Genomic DNA, 15,534 nt, shown 5'->3' with positions numbered 1-15,534 from the left:
AACCTTGAATTTCAGTTATACAAGTTGATATTGTTTGATGATCTTAGGGATATCATCTATTTCTTAGTGAAAATGTCTTGCTTAAATCTTCTCAATTATATTTAATGGTAGCTGGATTGAAATGACTCCCTTTCCAAACACCACCAACCCCAACTATGTCAGCAAAGAAATTAACATTAAATTAATAAAATTATAGATTAAAGGCAACCATTCTCTTTTCCATTTGATTCATCCATCTCTTTCATCACAGATTTTTATACAAAGGACACTAACATCCTCTTTAATACAAGCAATTAGCTGAAAAGGTATACACAATCTTCAAAGGAAAGGAAAACAAAAAAAGGGGAAAAAAGCTTTGAGAATACCTTAGTGAAATAAATCACTACTGGATTCTTATCAACATTAAAAGTTTCCTCTCAGCTATTAAAAATTTTGTCCTGAGTGAACAATTAATCTTTGAGGTAGGGGTGATGTAAGGCAGAGAAGGAGGAGGGGTGATGGGAAGAGACATGGAGGATAAAATGAGAACAGGACCACACCAGAGACACATTGTACTCCTTCCTCCAACATTTCCATCTAAGGGAAACATGGTAAAAATAAACACCAAGGGAAGACTTGAAAGAAAAAAAGGAGAATAAGCTGTAGGTGTGGTGATTGCATTTGCCTACTGACACACCAGGCAAACAACTTAACCTTTCCTAGACTCGGTTTTCCTCAGCTTTAAAATTGAGATAACAACAGGCATCTCAGACATTTGTTGTGAAGATCAAATAAGATAATATACCTAAAAAGCACTTGAACAAATTTTAAAGTACCATATAAATGTTTGCTATTATTGTCATTTTTAATAATATAGATATATCAGATCCTTATTTTGCTTTTTTATCTTTATTTTTTAGTTGTTAAAAAAACTTTTCAGGTCCTCATTTTAGCTATAGCTACTATAATCTTGAATCAATCACTGACATTTCTCATAGCTCCCATGGTTGAAGGGGTCCTTAAAATCATATCTGCTTGGGGCGGCTAGGTGGTGCAGTGGATAAAGCACCGGCCTTGGAATCAGGAGTACCTGGGTTCAAATCTGGTCTCAGACACTTAATAATTATCTAGCTGTGTGCAAGCCACTTTATAACCCCATTTGCCTTGCAAAAAAAACCAACCTAAAAATCATATCTGCACAATATCTTGTTTACCCTAATGGTAGCTCAGCTATGTGAAAAGCACACTGGATTTTAAATTATGAATAGGAGAGAATCCCACCTCAGATTTTATTCCCTGTGAGATCTTAGACAAATAACTTAAGCTTTCTAGGACTCTGTTTCCTCACTTGTAAAATTAAGGGGTTACTCTTGATTTCTATGATCTCTTTTGCCTATGAGGACTAAGATATTTTATACCATCTTAAGAGCTTGAAAAAAAAAATGATAACTCCAATCTAAGGAGTTAACAATCCTAGAGGACAAACTCTGAAAATGGGCTCCTCTTAGATAATATAGAGGTATCTCGACACTTGCCATCTCAAAATTGAAATCAAACCACACAATGGAAGCCACTGAGCCTGATCCAATCTCTTAAAAGACTACTTGATACTCAGGTTTGGACCTACCAACTACAAATATTTCCATTATTTAAATTTTCTTTAAATGGGTCCTGAAAGTCAAAGAGTTGGTAAAATGAAGGAGAAAAGAAATCTTGTTGATGGAAAAGAAAAGCAAAGATTAATGAGTTGATATTTGGGGCAGAGAAACTACTTTAGATGTTTAAAAAGATGAAGTACACATGATAGTGGAAAGAAAAAGTAGAAGTTCTCTAATTTTTCAACAATTAGTATATTGAGAGGAAGTTTAGAAAAATGGAGAGAGAGCTGATCATGGAATTGGAATAATCTGTGTCCAAATCTAGCCTTTGAAACTTCCTAAGTGTGTGTATGTCAATATGTCTACATATATATGTACACATATACATATTATACATGTGACAAATGTACATATATATGGTGTGTGTGTGTGTGTGTGTGTGTGTGTGTGTGTGTGTGCTGTGCTTGCAGTCAAGAAGATTTAAATTTAAATTCAGTCTCAAAAACTTGCTAGTCCTATGACCCTGGGTAATTTATTTAATCTCACCTACCTCAATTTTCTCAGCTGAAAATGGAGAGAATAACAGCAGCTATCTCTTAAATTATTATCAATGAGATTATATTCATAAAGTTTAACACAATGTCTGGCATGCAATAGGCATTATATAAATGTTGATCTCTTCTTCTCTTTCCTCTTCCTTCCTGTGTAGTTCTATTTAAATCATTTCGCTAATTTCTTCATCTATAAAATAAGGGACAGATGGCTGTTATAAGGAGTAGAGTGCCAGGCTGAGAGTTAGGAAGTCTAATCTTTCTGAGTTCGAATCTGACTTCACATTCTAACTAGCTGAATGACCCTAGACAAGTCACTTAACCCTATTTGTCTCAGTTTTTCATCTGTAAAATGAGTTGGAGAAGGGAACAGCAAACCACTCCAGTATCTTTGCTAAGAAAACTCCCAAATGTTTTCATGATGAATAATAACAAAAAAAGGAGAGATTAGACTAAATAGTCCCTAAAATCTCTTCTTACCTCATTATCCAAAGCAATTCCCTAAGACCATAAGGTGAAATGCTGTGGTAATCATCATTGGTAAAAAAATATTCCTCACCTTGAGATCACCACATCAATGAAATCACAAATCTGGAACCTCCCCCCAAAAAGAATCTCCCCAAAAAACCCCAATCAGTGTGATGGACCTGAGGTTGAGATGATATCTGGAACAGATGAAGTGGGGAAGGAACTACTTGATTTTAAATCCTTCATCAAACATTTACTAGCTTTTTAGTCTCTCTAAGGCTCAGTTTGTTCAACTGTAAAATGAGAGTGGGACTTGATAGCCTCTAGGGTCCCTTCCAATTCAAGATCCATGATCCTTTGAAAAATGATCTGTGAGACATTGTCTATCTCAGTCACATGAATAGTCCTTAAAACAGAATTCATGGCACAAGAGACTCTTCTTCGGAGTACTGCCATCATTCTCAATGAACCACCATTCTTAGATATTGCCCTAATCATTTCAAGTTACACTATATCACAGCAAAGCAATTTGTATTAATGGGACTATTTAGCTGGAGGTGTCCAGAGAATGCTTTGTTTAAAACTTACTTGTTGGAAACTTCCCCAGGGTTGCAAACTTTTAAACAAAGATTGACTCTGTAATCAAAAATTGTTTGGCCTTCAACCAGAGTCTAACGTGCCAAAGATTGTAATTATGTTGAGAAAGGGGGAGCAATGTTTGTGCCTCCAGCTTGGTTTGCCAAGTAATGTTGACTGATGAACACAATTAAACCCACAGAGAAGTTTCCCTCTATAGGAATATGGGCCAAATATGGCAGGCAGCTCTTTGCTTCACCCTAATCACTTTTTTTCTTACAAAGACCTCTCTGCCATGGCTGGGATTCTTCACTCCTCTCTACAGCAAGCAATCCTATAGGGCCAAATGCCCTATGCTTATTAATTTCATGACTGTGCAGAAAGGACAAAAATCTGAAGGAAGAAGCAGGTATAGAAACAGGTTAGTCTAAGGCAGGCATTCATAACCTGATGTTCTGGATTTTTTTTTAAAATTTTGATCACTATATTAATAAAATCATTTCAGCTGTAAACTTATGTATTTTACTTAACATACTTCAAAACATTATTCCAAGAAGGGGTTCATTGTAGTCAAAGGGATTCATAACAAAAAAGTTAACAACCCCTGTCTAGTGTGATAGACAAAGGATTCTATCTAAAGAGAGAATTATATTTTATCAAAAGATTATATCAAAAGATCTGGATTCTAGTCCTGAGTATGTCCCTGACTGGTGATGTGGCCTTGAGCAACTCAATGAATCTCACTAACTTTAACCGATCTTGCAGAAAATAGAGCATTGGATCTGGAATTAGGAAGATGAATTCAAATCCAGCCTCTAACACTAACAAGCAGCCATGTGATCCTTAGACAAATTACTAAAGCCTTGTCTGCCTTGGTTTCTCCACTTGTAAAATGGGAATTTTCCCTACCTCCCAAGTTCAAATAAGATAGCCTTTTTTAAAATACTTCATGAAGTTTAAAGTGCTATATAAAAGCTAATTATTTATTGCAGTTATTGTTATGTATATTATTAATATTATTGTTATATTAGCCTGGACCAAGGAAAGCATTTTTGCCTTCAGGATAGTAATTACATTCAAAGGTTCCAAAAGATCTTATCTAGGAAACAAATGGTCCTAAGGGCTTTGACAAAGCTTCAAACTATTTTAATGACTACTTCTTTGTAATCTACCTTGAGATTTAGTACTTTTAGGTTCCCTTTTTTCCCACTTTGTGTTTATTATTTCCTTTGAGACTTTTGACCTTTTGTTATTTCTTATGATTTTCATTCTTCTTTCTTCCCCCTAGCACTATAAAATAATCTTTTGGTAGTTTGATTTGTATAGCATTGAATAAATCAATTAATTTATGCAATATTCAATGATGGATGGAAGTTTTACCAAAGGAATGAGGTGGAGATGTGTCATTGAACTAGGACTGCTAAACACAAACCAGTACAAGCTCGGGCAGGAAATGAGTTTGAGGGAGTAGAAGGAGTGGGGCAGGCTGCCATGGAGACTTGGACCATGATGGAAGCAAGGCTTCATAATCAGAAGACACGCCAAGAAAGGGGCAGGTTAAGCTGAGATTTGGGGTTAAGAGAGTCAAGAGGCAGGTAGGGCTTCTTCATGGGAAGCAGCCTCTGTCTCAAGTCAGGAAAGAGTGGCTGACTTTGCCTCTCCATACTGTTTGCCACACCTTAAGTTTTATTCTCTCATGAGTCAGTTATCTTCACACAGGAAAAACAAAAGACAAACTCCACAGATATCTCTTAATACAAAAGGTAGAGGTAAGAAATAACTACCTATAACCTAGCTCTTTTCTTATAAACAAGTAAATGCTTCTTTATCAGTAAAGGATACTTTTTGAACTTTTAAAAAACTAGATTGACATGCAAGAGGTAAAGTGTGAAGCAGAACAAAAATATTTCTTTTAGAAAAATGTGAATTTTTTATTCTTTTGTGGAAGCTTCTTACTGTTAGGTGAATGGTTAAGTCAAGAGATGAAAAAGTCTATTGCTTATGAGGCAGCTGGATTTCTTTGAATTAATTTTTATTTAAAGAAAATCTAATTCTCCTTCCAATTTCTCCCTAACCCTTATTGAGAAAGAAAAAGAAAAGCTCTGTTAACAAATATACATAGTCAAGCAAAACAAATTGCACTACTGGCCATGCCCTTCCTCCAAAGAAATCTCTTTCCATACTCTAAACATCACTTATATAAAATATTCCCCTGGTTCTACTTATGTCTTCCTGCATTGATTTATACTAGACTTCCCAGGATGCCCACCGTCATTTTTTAAAGTACATTAAGTCGTATTGGCTTGATGATTCTTAAAAGTATCCTCATAGTTGAATGTTGAATAATAATAATAAAACAATAATAATGACTAACATTATTGTTAACAATGCCAAACATTAACAATTATTATTCTGATCATCACAAGTCTAAGAAGCAGGTGGTAATTATTATCTCCACTTTATAAATGAGGAAACTGAGGCAAAGAGAGGTTAAGTGATTGATCCAGGGTCACACAGCTGATATTGAATAAGATTTTCCTGACTCCAGGTTCAATCTTCTATCTATGGATTTGCCTGGTTCTCCAATCATACCAAGCAGTCCAGGTGGATAAGACAGTCATTTCCAAACAAAGTCTTAGGGGACAATAGACTGGTCCTTTGACTCTGCTTCCTTGCTGTTTTTCAGAAAGTCCTTGAGAAACAGCATGAGAATACATGCTAACTTGGAGTTATAAAGTGCTGAAATCTGATCCCACCTCAGATATTTACTAGTTGTGTAATCATGGTGACATCAGTTTGAGAGTTGGAATTGCCCTCAGTATACATCTAGTCCAATCCCTAGACAAAAGGAATTCCTACTTACCACACTCAACACTTAACCTTAGTTTATTTATTTTTAAAATGGGGATAATGACACTTATTCTCTTAGGTTATTGTGGAGAACAAAAGTAAATAAGTTAATATACATATATATATATATTCACATTATGATTTACAATTGTATATAAAAACTAAGAAGGGCAGCTAGGTGGCAAAGCAAATAAATCACTGGGCCTGGAGTTAGAGATCTGACACTAAGTATCAGTTGTGCGACCCTGGGCAAGTCACTTAACTTCTATTTACCTTAATTTACTGGAGAAGGAAATGGCAAATCACTTCAGGATCTTTGCCAAGAAAACTCCAAGGTCAGCATTGATGTACTATGATCCATAGAGTCATGAAGCATCTGACATGACTGAAAGACAGGAATGACAATTTCCAGGAGTTACCCGAAAATGGTTAAGTGACATGGTGGACATGAGAAACCATCAATGGCTCCAAAGAGCCAACTCCTTGCTGATTACTCTAAAGAAAGCTGACTATTGGGGTGGCTAGGTGGCACAGTGGATAGAGCAGCGGCCCTGGAGTCAGGAGTACTTGAGTTCCAATATCAGCCTCAGACACTTAATAATTACCTAGCTGTGTGGCCTTGGGCAAGCCACTTAACCCCATTTGCCTTGCAAAAATATAAAAAAAATAAAAGAAAGGTGACTATTCCCAAAGCTTCATATCTCTAATAACTTCTGAAATATGAAATTTCAAAAGGAGAAAAAAATATGAGATACCAAAGAGAGACAATACAGAGTCACAGGAAGATAATGAATAGTATTCAAAGTTAGCATTAATAGTTATAGTCAATTTTCTGTTATTGACTCTAATGGGAAGGAATGGTTATGTAAATAATGCCAAAATATATGTTGTACACATTATAAGATTTGGGAGAGAAAAGATTTCCCTTCTTTATTAAGCTTGGCTTAGACTGATTAAAATAGAATTCCTTGAGGCCAAACCATCTGGGCATAGGAGTAGGGTAAATGCTGGGGATAATAATGATGATGATGATGATATTGTTATTTGTTCTTCATTCTCAAAGAAGACCATGACATTAGGGAGGTGATTCCATGACAAGCTAGTGAAATGAATTTGAATTAGAGGATACTATGCTAAGTCACCTCCCCATGTTCTCCTCCAGAATCATCTGGGTCCAGGTGACAGATATGAATTGGACAATTGGAGATGGCCCTGGATGTGAGGCAACCTGGATTAAATGACTTGCCCAAGGTCACACAGTTAGTATCAAGTGTCTGAGGTCATAAATTATTTCAGTTATTTCTGATGACATGCTGACAAAATGACATCATTAGTTATGAAGGCTATGAAATCAAAATGATGTGGCACTGAGCTAGGAAGTGATTCCTCTTATAAGATAATAGAATATAAAGACAGAAATTTGATACTATTGAATATAACACAAGCCCAAAAGATCTGCTTAGAAAAGCTAAATCACCAAGAAATCTGAGAGTTAACATGAGTGTATAAATTAGATGTCTGTGTATGGGGATGTGGGAGTCACTAAAGTTGGCTGAGGAAAAGGTTATACAAGATTGTGCTTGATGGCCAGGGTAATGATCAAAATATTAATCAAAACACCAAGATGCAGGAGGAACTAGGTTTTTTACTTTGATCACCACAGAGAGTGACCATCAGTATATGAAACCTCTTTGACCTGCCTACCAATGGCCATAACATAAGGACCCTCCCTCCCTCCCTCCCTCCCTCCCTCCCTTTCCTTCCTTCCTTCCTTCCTTCCTTCCTTCCTTCCTTCCTTCCTTCCTTCCTTCCTTCCTTCCTTTCCTCCTCCTCCTCCTTCCTTCCTTTCCTCCTCCTCCTCCTCCTCCTCCTTCTTCTTCTTCTTCTTCTTCTTCTCTCTCTCTCTCTCTCTCTCTCTCTCTCTCTCTCTCTCTCTCTCTCCCCCCCCCCCCCCATCTAAGGAAGAAATAGATGGTATAGTAATTAATGCACTAGACTTGGAATCAAGAAGACTTGGCTTCAAATCTGGCTTCAGACACTTACTAGCTATGGGACCCTGGGCAAGTCACTTAACCCTGTTTGCCTCAATTTCCTCATCTGAAAAGGAAATAAAAAACCACTTCAGTATCTTTGCCAAGAAAACCTCAAATGGGGTTACGAAGAATGAGATACTACTGATACTATAGAGCAGCAACAACTAAATATATCTACCTATCTATTCACATACATATTAGCTATGCATATATGTGTACCTATAAATGCAATGTGTATTTATATATAGGTATGTTAAGCATCTTCCTATCTCTCCACAAACTTATATCTAAGCATGCATGTGTGTGTATATATATATATATATATATATATATACACAATAAATATATACATAGGTATGTATGTATGTATGTATGTAAAGCATTGAGACATCTAGATGGTTCAGTAAATAAAGTTCTGGGCTTGAAATCAGGAAGACCTGAGCTCAAATTCAGTCTCAGACACTTACTGAGTGATCCTGGGCAAGTCACTTAATCTCTATTCTACAGAAGAAAAGGACAAACCACTCCTGTGTCTTTGCCAACAAAACCCCATGGACAGAATTGATGTGCTATGGTCATGGAGAGTTGGACAGGACTGAAAAAATAACAATGTCAAGCATATATGTGTGTATATGTGCATAAGACACATACAATAAAGATCAAATAAATCAGTTGGCTAGCAATTATTATCAGAGTAAAGAGAAGGAGATTAAACTATGGGCTTATGGGATAGGATGGAATAAGTGGTTGTATTTAATAGTGTTTCTGGTAAAGGTTTTGTCTTCTCCCAGGGCTGCCAGACTTTCTGTATGGAACAAGAGTGGGAGAAGTCACCATAGTACACTTAGGACACTTCCATTTCACACAGAAGAAGAGCTGATCACATTTAATATGCCCAAAAGGGGAGCAAAATTCAAATAACTGAGTCCATTCACTTTAAGCCAAATGAGCATTTGCTCCCTTCAGGAGAAAGACATGTAAAATTAAATTGTTTCTGGACTTCTGCCTTTGGGATCTCACCCAAGGGTCTCCTGCTTAGAACAGAGCACTGACCAGACTGACAAGTGAGCCTGGAGTCTTTTGTGCTGAAACTCCTCCTCCTCGATTGTGAAATTATTCCCTTGATTTCCTTCAGATTCTCATCTAGCCAAAAAAGCCTGCAATTTAGCACTTAATGATGGTGTACACTGAATGAATGGAAAAGGGACTGTTCAACAATGTCTGTGCAGTACAGAAAGTAAGAAGGCCCCCAAACTACTGCATCTAGACAATGATTCAGGCTAGTGAAAATTTAAAAAACAAACAAACCATCTTTGCCAAGTTATGTTGGAAAACACCCCAAACACCCTCAGTAGAAGTTACCCATAAATGACCCCATCATTAAAACTGCTCTTCTCAGCTTCCACATATACCCCCCTCTGTGACTTCTATCCCCTTTCAAATCTTCCCTTCATCTTAATATGAGTCAGCTTGAGGGTAGAGCTGTCAAACTTTGGGCCCCAGGAAAAAGCAACCCTCAAAGGAATGCAATGCAAATGTAACTGGAAATTTTTAACAAAATAAAACTGCAATACAATCTAGACAACATTAATGTGTGGTTTCATAAGTCAATAAATCCCTCAGAGAGATTTGAATTTGGAGAAACTGTGGCAAACAGAGATGAAGTGACTTCTCTGAGGTCACCCAACTAGTAAATGATTAAGGTTGGATTTAAACTCAGACCTTCCTGACTCCAAATCAAAGCTCCATCCACTTAGTCAACTAGTTGCCTAGTGATATTTGTTTATATGGTGAAAAGGCTTTAGGTTTTGTCTTTCTGACTTTGGCATATACTAACTATGGGATCTTAGATAAGTTTGTTGATATTTCTGAATCATTGTTTCCTTATCTTTAGAAAAGGGATAAAAATTCTGACACTACACTTCTTCAAAGGGTTGATGTGAGGAAAACATTTTAAATTTTTAAATAAATATTACATAAATCTTGACACAGAGCAATGAACTTGGAACTAGGAAGATCTGAACCTGTTTTAGATACCATGATCTTGCAAATCATTTGACTGATAACAGCTTTACTTTTCTCAGGTATAAAATGGAATAATATAATCATCTTTTGGGGGGGTAGTTGTGAGAATCAAATGAGATTATACACACATATATACCTATACATGCATACATGTCATATATATATATATATATATATATATATATATATATATATATACACACATATATACATGTGTATATATACCGGCATATGCATGCATATACATTTTATTTGTATGCACATATTTTCAAAAACTTGAAAGAGGTTATAGAAAGCTAGAATTTGCTAGATAAATATTATTTTCATTATCATCATTTGTGCTTCTGAAGTAAGCTACAATTGGAAAGAATAATTATATGATAGAATATAAAAAAAACGAAGGTTTGGAAATCAACGTAAGAACTGGTCAGGATTATCTCGGGGGGAAACTGGATCCTGAGCCATGCCTAGGAAATGAGGATCAGAGACAAATATCACTCTAGTTTTATGAGGGGGGAAAACAAAGCAAGACATAAACAAAGCAAATAAAACACAATTTGAAGAGGGAGAAGTATTTCTCCCTTGTTCTTCATCTCAAAGCTCCTTGACATCATTACCCATTATTTCTTAATTTCTTCAAGTCAGATTAGACTTTCTCCTTGCCTTCTATCACTGGATCCTATCCCCCTGGTCTTCTCTGAGGAGATTGCCCCCTCAGTTATAATCACCTTCTCTAATCTTCCTTCATTATCTGCTGGCAGGATCCTATCCTACTGCTTTTGAACATACCCAAGTTTTCTCTCCCTGACCTCATCTTAAAACAAACAAATTAACAAAAACTACACTAGTCTCTACCATCTCCTCAACCTATCATCCTATATCTCATTTCCTTTTCCTAAAATAAGCTACTCATGTCTTCATTTCTTCCTCTCAGTCCTTTGTAATCTGGCTTCTGACAACATCATTCAACTGAATTTGCTTTCTCCAAATTAAAAATGATCTCTTAATTAGCAGTTCTCATGGTTTCTTCTCACTCCTTATCCTTTTTGGCCTTTCTGCATTTAACACTGTGGATCACCCTCTCTTTCTTAAGACTCTTTGAGCTATCTTGGTCCTCATGACTTTAAACTCTTCTGGTTTTCCCTCTCCATATCTGACCCTCCCTCCCCAATCTCAGTTGCCTAATCCTCCACTTCTTTGTGAGTATGCCACAAAATTCTCTCTTTGTTCTTTGCAAGGGCACTGTATCTTCCTTCCAAAATTTCTTCCCTGACTGTCTCTGGAAAGCATCCTCTCCTTGCCTCTACCTCAAAGAAGCCCACATATTTCCTTCAAGATATAGTTCAAGAATGGTTTTCAAAATGGAGCTCTTTCTATTCTTCCCAATTATTATAGTATGCTTTTCCCCTACCCATATTCTATTTATTTAACATCATATCTTTGGTATATACTCTCTGTATATTTATATATGTACACACTGTGCCCCTTAATAGAGATACCTTCATTTTGTTGTTTTTATTTCTTTACCATCTAGTCCTAGAATGCCAACATTTTAAGGGCAGGAATGTGCTGTCTTACTTAACTTTGTCCTCATAATTGCATATAGTAGAGTCTCAGCAAACATTTCATCAATGGTGTGTAAAGCTGGAATCATCACTGAATATCACCACTGGGGGCCCATTCTCTCTGCTTTGGACTCACGAAGGCTACAAGATTCGTTTTTCCTAAAGGTAGGTCTGTGTTAACTGACCACAGAGCAGCTTTCAGGAGCTGAGCAACCCTTTCCATTTCCACAAGGCATCAGCTCTTGTCAGTTCTGAAAAAAGAACAGTGCCCGGGAGACGTTTATTTTGCTACCAGATGCAAACAAAACTGTGAACAGCATAATGACTAGAGAGTTTCCTATAACCCCTTGTGAACAACAGTTTGCACAAAGCAACTGTTTCAGACTCCTGCAGCTCCTGGGTGGTATTTCTGTTGGCCCACAGAGCCTGTGCCAGATCAGGAAACCGCAGATTCAAACACTGGTGAGCTTCAAGGATGTGTGGAATAGAGGAAAACACATTGAGCTAAGACTGAGAAGACCTGGATCCCAGTCCTAGATTCACCACTATCTAACTATAGAACACTGATTAAACTGAGCCTTGGTTTACACATCTTACTTAACCCTATTTGCTACCTACTCTCCCAAGTTGTGAGAATGAAACAGTTTTATACATATACACACATTTAAATATATTTATCTATCTATCTAGCTATCTCTGTCTATCTATATATCTACTATAAAAAACTAAAGGAAATTAAGTGGTTATTATTATTATTATTATATTTCCTAAATATCCAAAGAAGAAAAAAAATTTAGAGTGAGAAAAGCATCTTATATGAGAAATTTTGACTTTTATGTGCCTGTGTGGCCATAAATGTAATCATACAAATCTAATCTCCTTTAGACCCCAGAAAAAGGGGATTCCTCACAACTTCTAGGAGCAACCTGATATCTTATTCTCCTGATGAAGATATTCTGAGTCAAAAAAAATCAGAACAAATGTAGATGACAGTACCTAGAGGGAAAAAAAGGAGAAAAAAGAGTTTGGCACTGTCCTCTCTCTCTTCTTCCACTCCCAGGTGGTCTCTGTTTTCAGAGTTCCCTCGTTCCAACATGGCATTGGAGCTCACTGAAGGACAAAGTTCAGCAGGTTTCTAAAGACTCCAGAGTTTTATTTCTTGTTCTCAAATCACATACCAGTAATAGAATATGATCCTTCTAAAAGGCCTTTAAATGAGGTAGGCAAGATTGATTTGTTCAATAGACTTCTGAAGGTTACTAAGTTGTGTAGAAATTTTGCTAGCCTGGATCCATACCCTTCTGAGGAGAGTTTTAAGAGTCCTGACACTGGATCTTAGTACTTTGAACAGCAAATTCTATCTGTGATCTCAGAACTCACTTATACCAGGAGGAAATTTGGAGTTAAATGATGGAAATAGATCTGTGGGAGTTTTGCGACTATAGACTTTGCCATTATAGCTTGGCGGCCTTCTCCTGATGCTTACTCCAGTCCCTGGGGCTTCTCATACTGGACAACCCTACACCATGCAGACTCCTCCTCCTCCTATTGGTGAATTTCTTCTATGTCTTTCATTTTGGGGACAGGTCTAGACCAGCCATGATTTCTTCTACTCCCAGATATGATTTTAACTTTCTAGACCATCATGTTTCTGTGAGACCTCCTTAAATTTTTTAGCTTTCTTTTACAAGTTGTCATTAGGGTACATTATCTATTGCTTTTCTCAACAGGTTAGAGAAGATGGAGCCAAAATTTGTTCTTGTTAGATTAAACTTAACGGGGATAAACTTATAGCCCTGAATTCAAATTTTAAAAATCATTTGCACAACTACAGGATGCAAGAAGCCTACATGAGCAACATTTCATGGGAAATGAGTTGGTGATTTTTATTGACCACAAACTCAGGAGGAGCTAACAAGATAAAGCAGATTGCTAAAGCAAAACAAAAAGCCTAATGAGAACTTAAACTAATAGAAGTTTAATATTCTAATCATCAGAAGTCAGAGTTGCACAATACACTGAACTATGAGTCACCTTTTGGATTAGAGTTCGATTCAATGACTCCCATGAATTACTGATGTTAAAGCCCTAAGGCCTCTGGGATATAAAGTTGAAAGTAACCTTAACCTATTTAGACATAAAATGATCTGATTTTATACAATTCCATTCTTCCAGAGCATCTGATGGAGAGTGGTGGATTGGGTGCTTGAATATTGGTTTCCAGGAACCATGTTATAAGAAGCCACTGAAAAAATGTACATTATTTGAATGAAAATAACAAAATAACTTGAAAATTGGAAGCCCAGCACAAGAAAAACAGATGAGGAAACTAGCAGTATTTAGGTGGGAGAAGAGTGAGATGGGCTTGAGAAGACTTAAGCATTTCTATGTGAGACAGGGAATTATTCTGTTATTCCCCAAAACAGAAAAAAAAAATAGTTGTGGGTAGAAAATTCAGCTCAGAAGTAGAAAGAATAAGTTTCAAGTCTCACTTTTGACATGTGTTGACTATGTAACCCTCGATTCTATAGTCAACTCTCTAAAATAATAAGTTTTAAAGATAACGTGTCAAGAGGTGGTGGTAGATTTCCCCCTTAACCTGGATTTCCTTACATTCATAAAATTGTATGACCAGATCCTAGTTACAAATGCATATTTATGACTAGGGAATAAAATTCAAAGATATTCAGGTCTGAGGTTAATATGATTTTAGTTATTTTGTATACATATCAATTATATATAATATACACATAAATATTATTTGTGGTAGAATGTGTCATATACAATATTATAATATAATATATAAATAGATATCTGCAATATATGTATACTCTATAAATATCCATGTGCTATTATATAATATATATAAAGTATATAATATATAAATATATATGCATATATATTTATATCGTGGTGTGGAGATTACTATTTGAAAACTCTTAGTGGATTTTGTGCTTCAGCAGGCTTTACCAAACTAAACTAGAAAGTCTTTAAATATAGTCCCAGTGAAAGGCTGTGAATCCAGCTTCCAGTCTAACTAAGGTTGGAGAGGTGCATCTTCAGAAGACTGTCCACCATTGATAAATTCTCTGGACATAACAATAAAAAAAATAATATCCAACAGTGAGAGGTTGAGAGGTTTCAGGGCATATCAGTCAAAGGACTACTCACATCAAGAAAACTACAGATCTTAAAAGTAAATAAAGAACTTTTTAACAATCAGAGTTATCCAACAAGGAATTGATAGTTACTCTTAATGGATATGTTCCAACAGGAGCTGACACCACTTATCAAGGGCATCAGAGAAAAAAAAAATCCTTCATAGAGTAGAAAAACTGACCAAAATGGCTTTGGCTTGACTTCCATTTCCAAGATACTATGATTCAACTGTATGTTTATCATTGATGCTGAGAGAGCATCAAAATCTCTAAAATGCTAAGTCTGATTCCCTATTGAGAAATCTATTTTTGGCTACTGATCAGAAAAGTATTTGTTGATTTTAAGTTCTCCACCTTTATCAGCACACTTTTACTGAACCCCCTATTAGAAGAATGGAACTATGCCAATCAATCAATTGACCTTAGTTGCAATATAGCACCCACAATGTATGAGACATTCTGCTGAGGAAACAGAGAAAAAGCAAAAGACAGATCCAAACACAATAACAACTAAACAATTTTCACTCCCAGGAGCTCATAGACTGATGAGGGAGAAGACAAGTCATAATTATACAATCAAGATAGATAGAGGATAAATTGGGAGTAACCAAAGAAAAGGCACTAAGATTAAGGAAGACCAGGGAAAGCTAGATAGTGCAGTGAATAGAGCATGGACCTAGAGTCAGGAGGACCTTGGTTTAATTCCTATCTATGTATGACCTTGAGCAAGT

The 15,534-nt window shown here is 36.3% G+C and overlaps 1 protein-coding gene across 2 annotated transcripts in view; it reads right to left on the bottom strand.

The window, feature by feature from the left end:
* The window catches only part of XYLT1 (xylosyltransferase 1), a 427,805-nt gene that overhangs the window by 99,887 nt on the left and 312,384 nt on the right, over window positions 1–15,534 (bottom strand). The gene's annotated exons all lie outside the window — the stretch shown is intronic.

Source organism: Macrotis lagotis, chromosome X (genome assembly GCF_037893015.1).
Source record: "Macrotis lagotis isolate mMagLag1 chromosome X, bilby.v1.9.chrom.fasta, whole genome shotgun sequence".
NCBI lineage: Eukaryota > Metazoa > Chordata > Mammalia > Peramelemorphia > Peramelidae > Macrotis > Macrotis lagotis.
The sequence above is the reverse complement of the archived record's forward strand: the minus strand, read 5'-3'. Positions and strand labels throughout refer to the sequence as shown.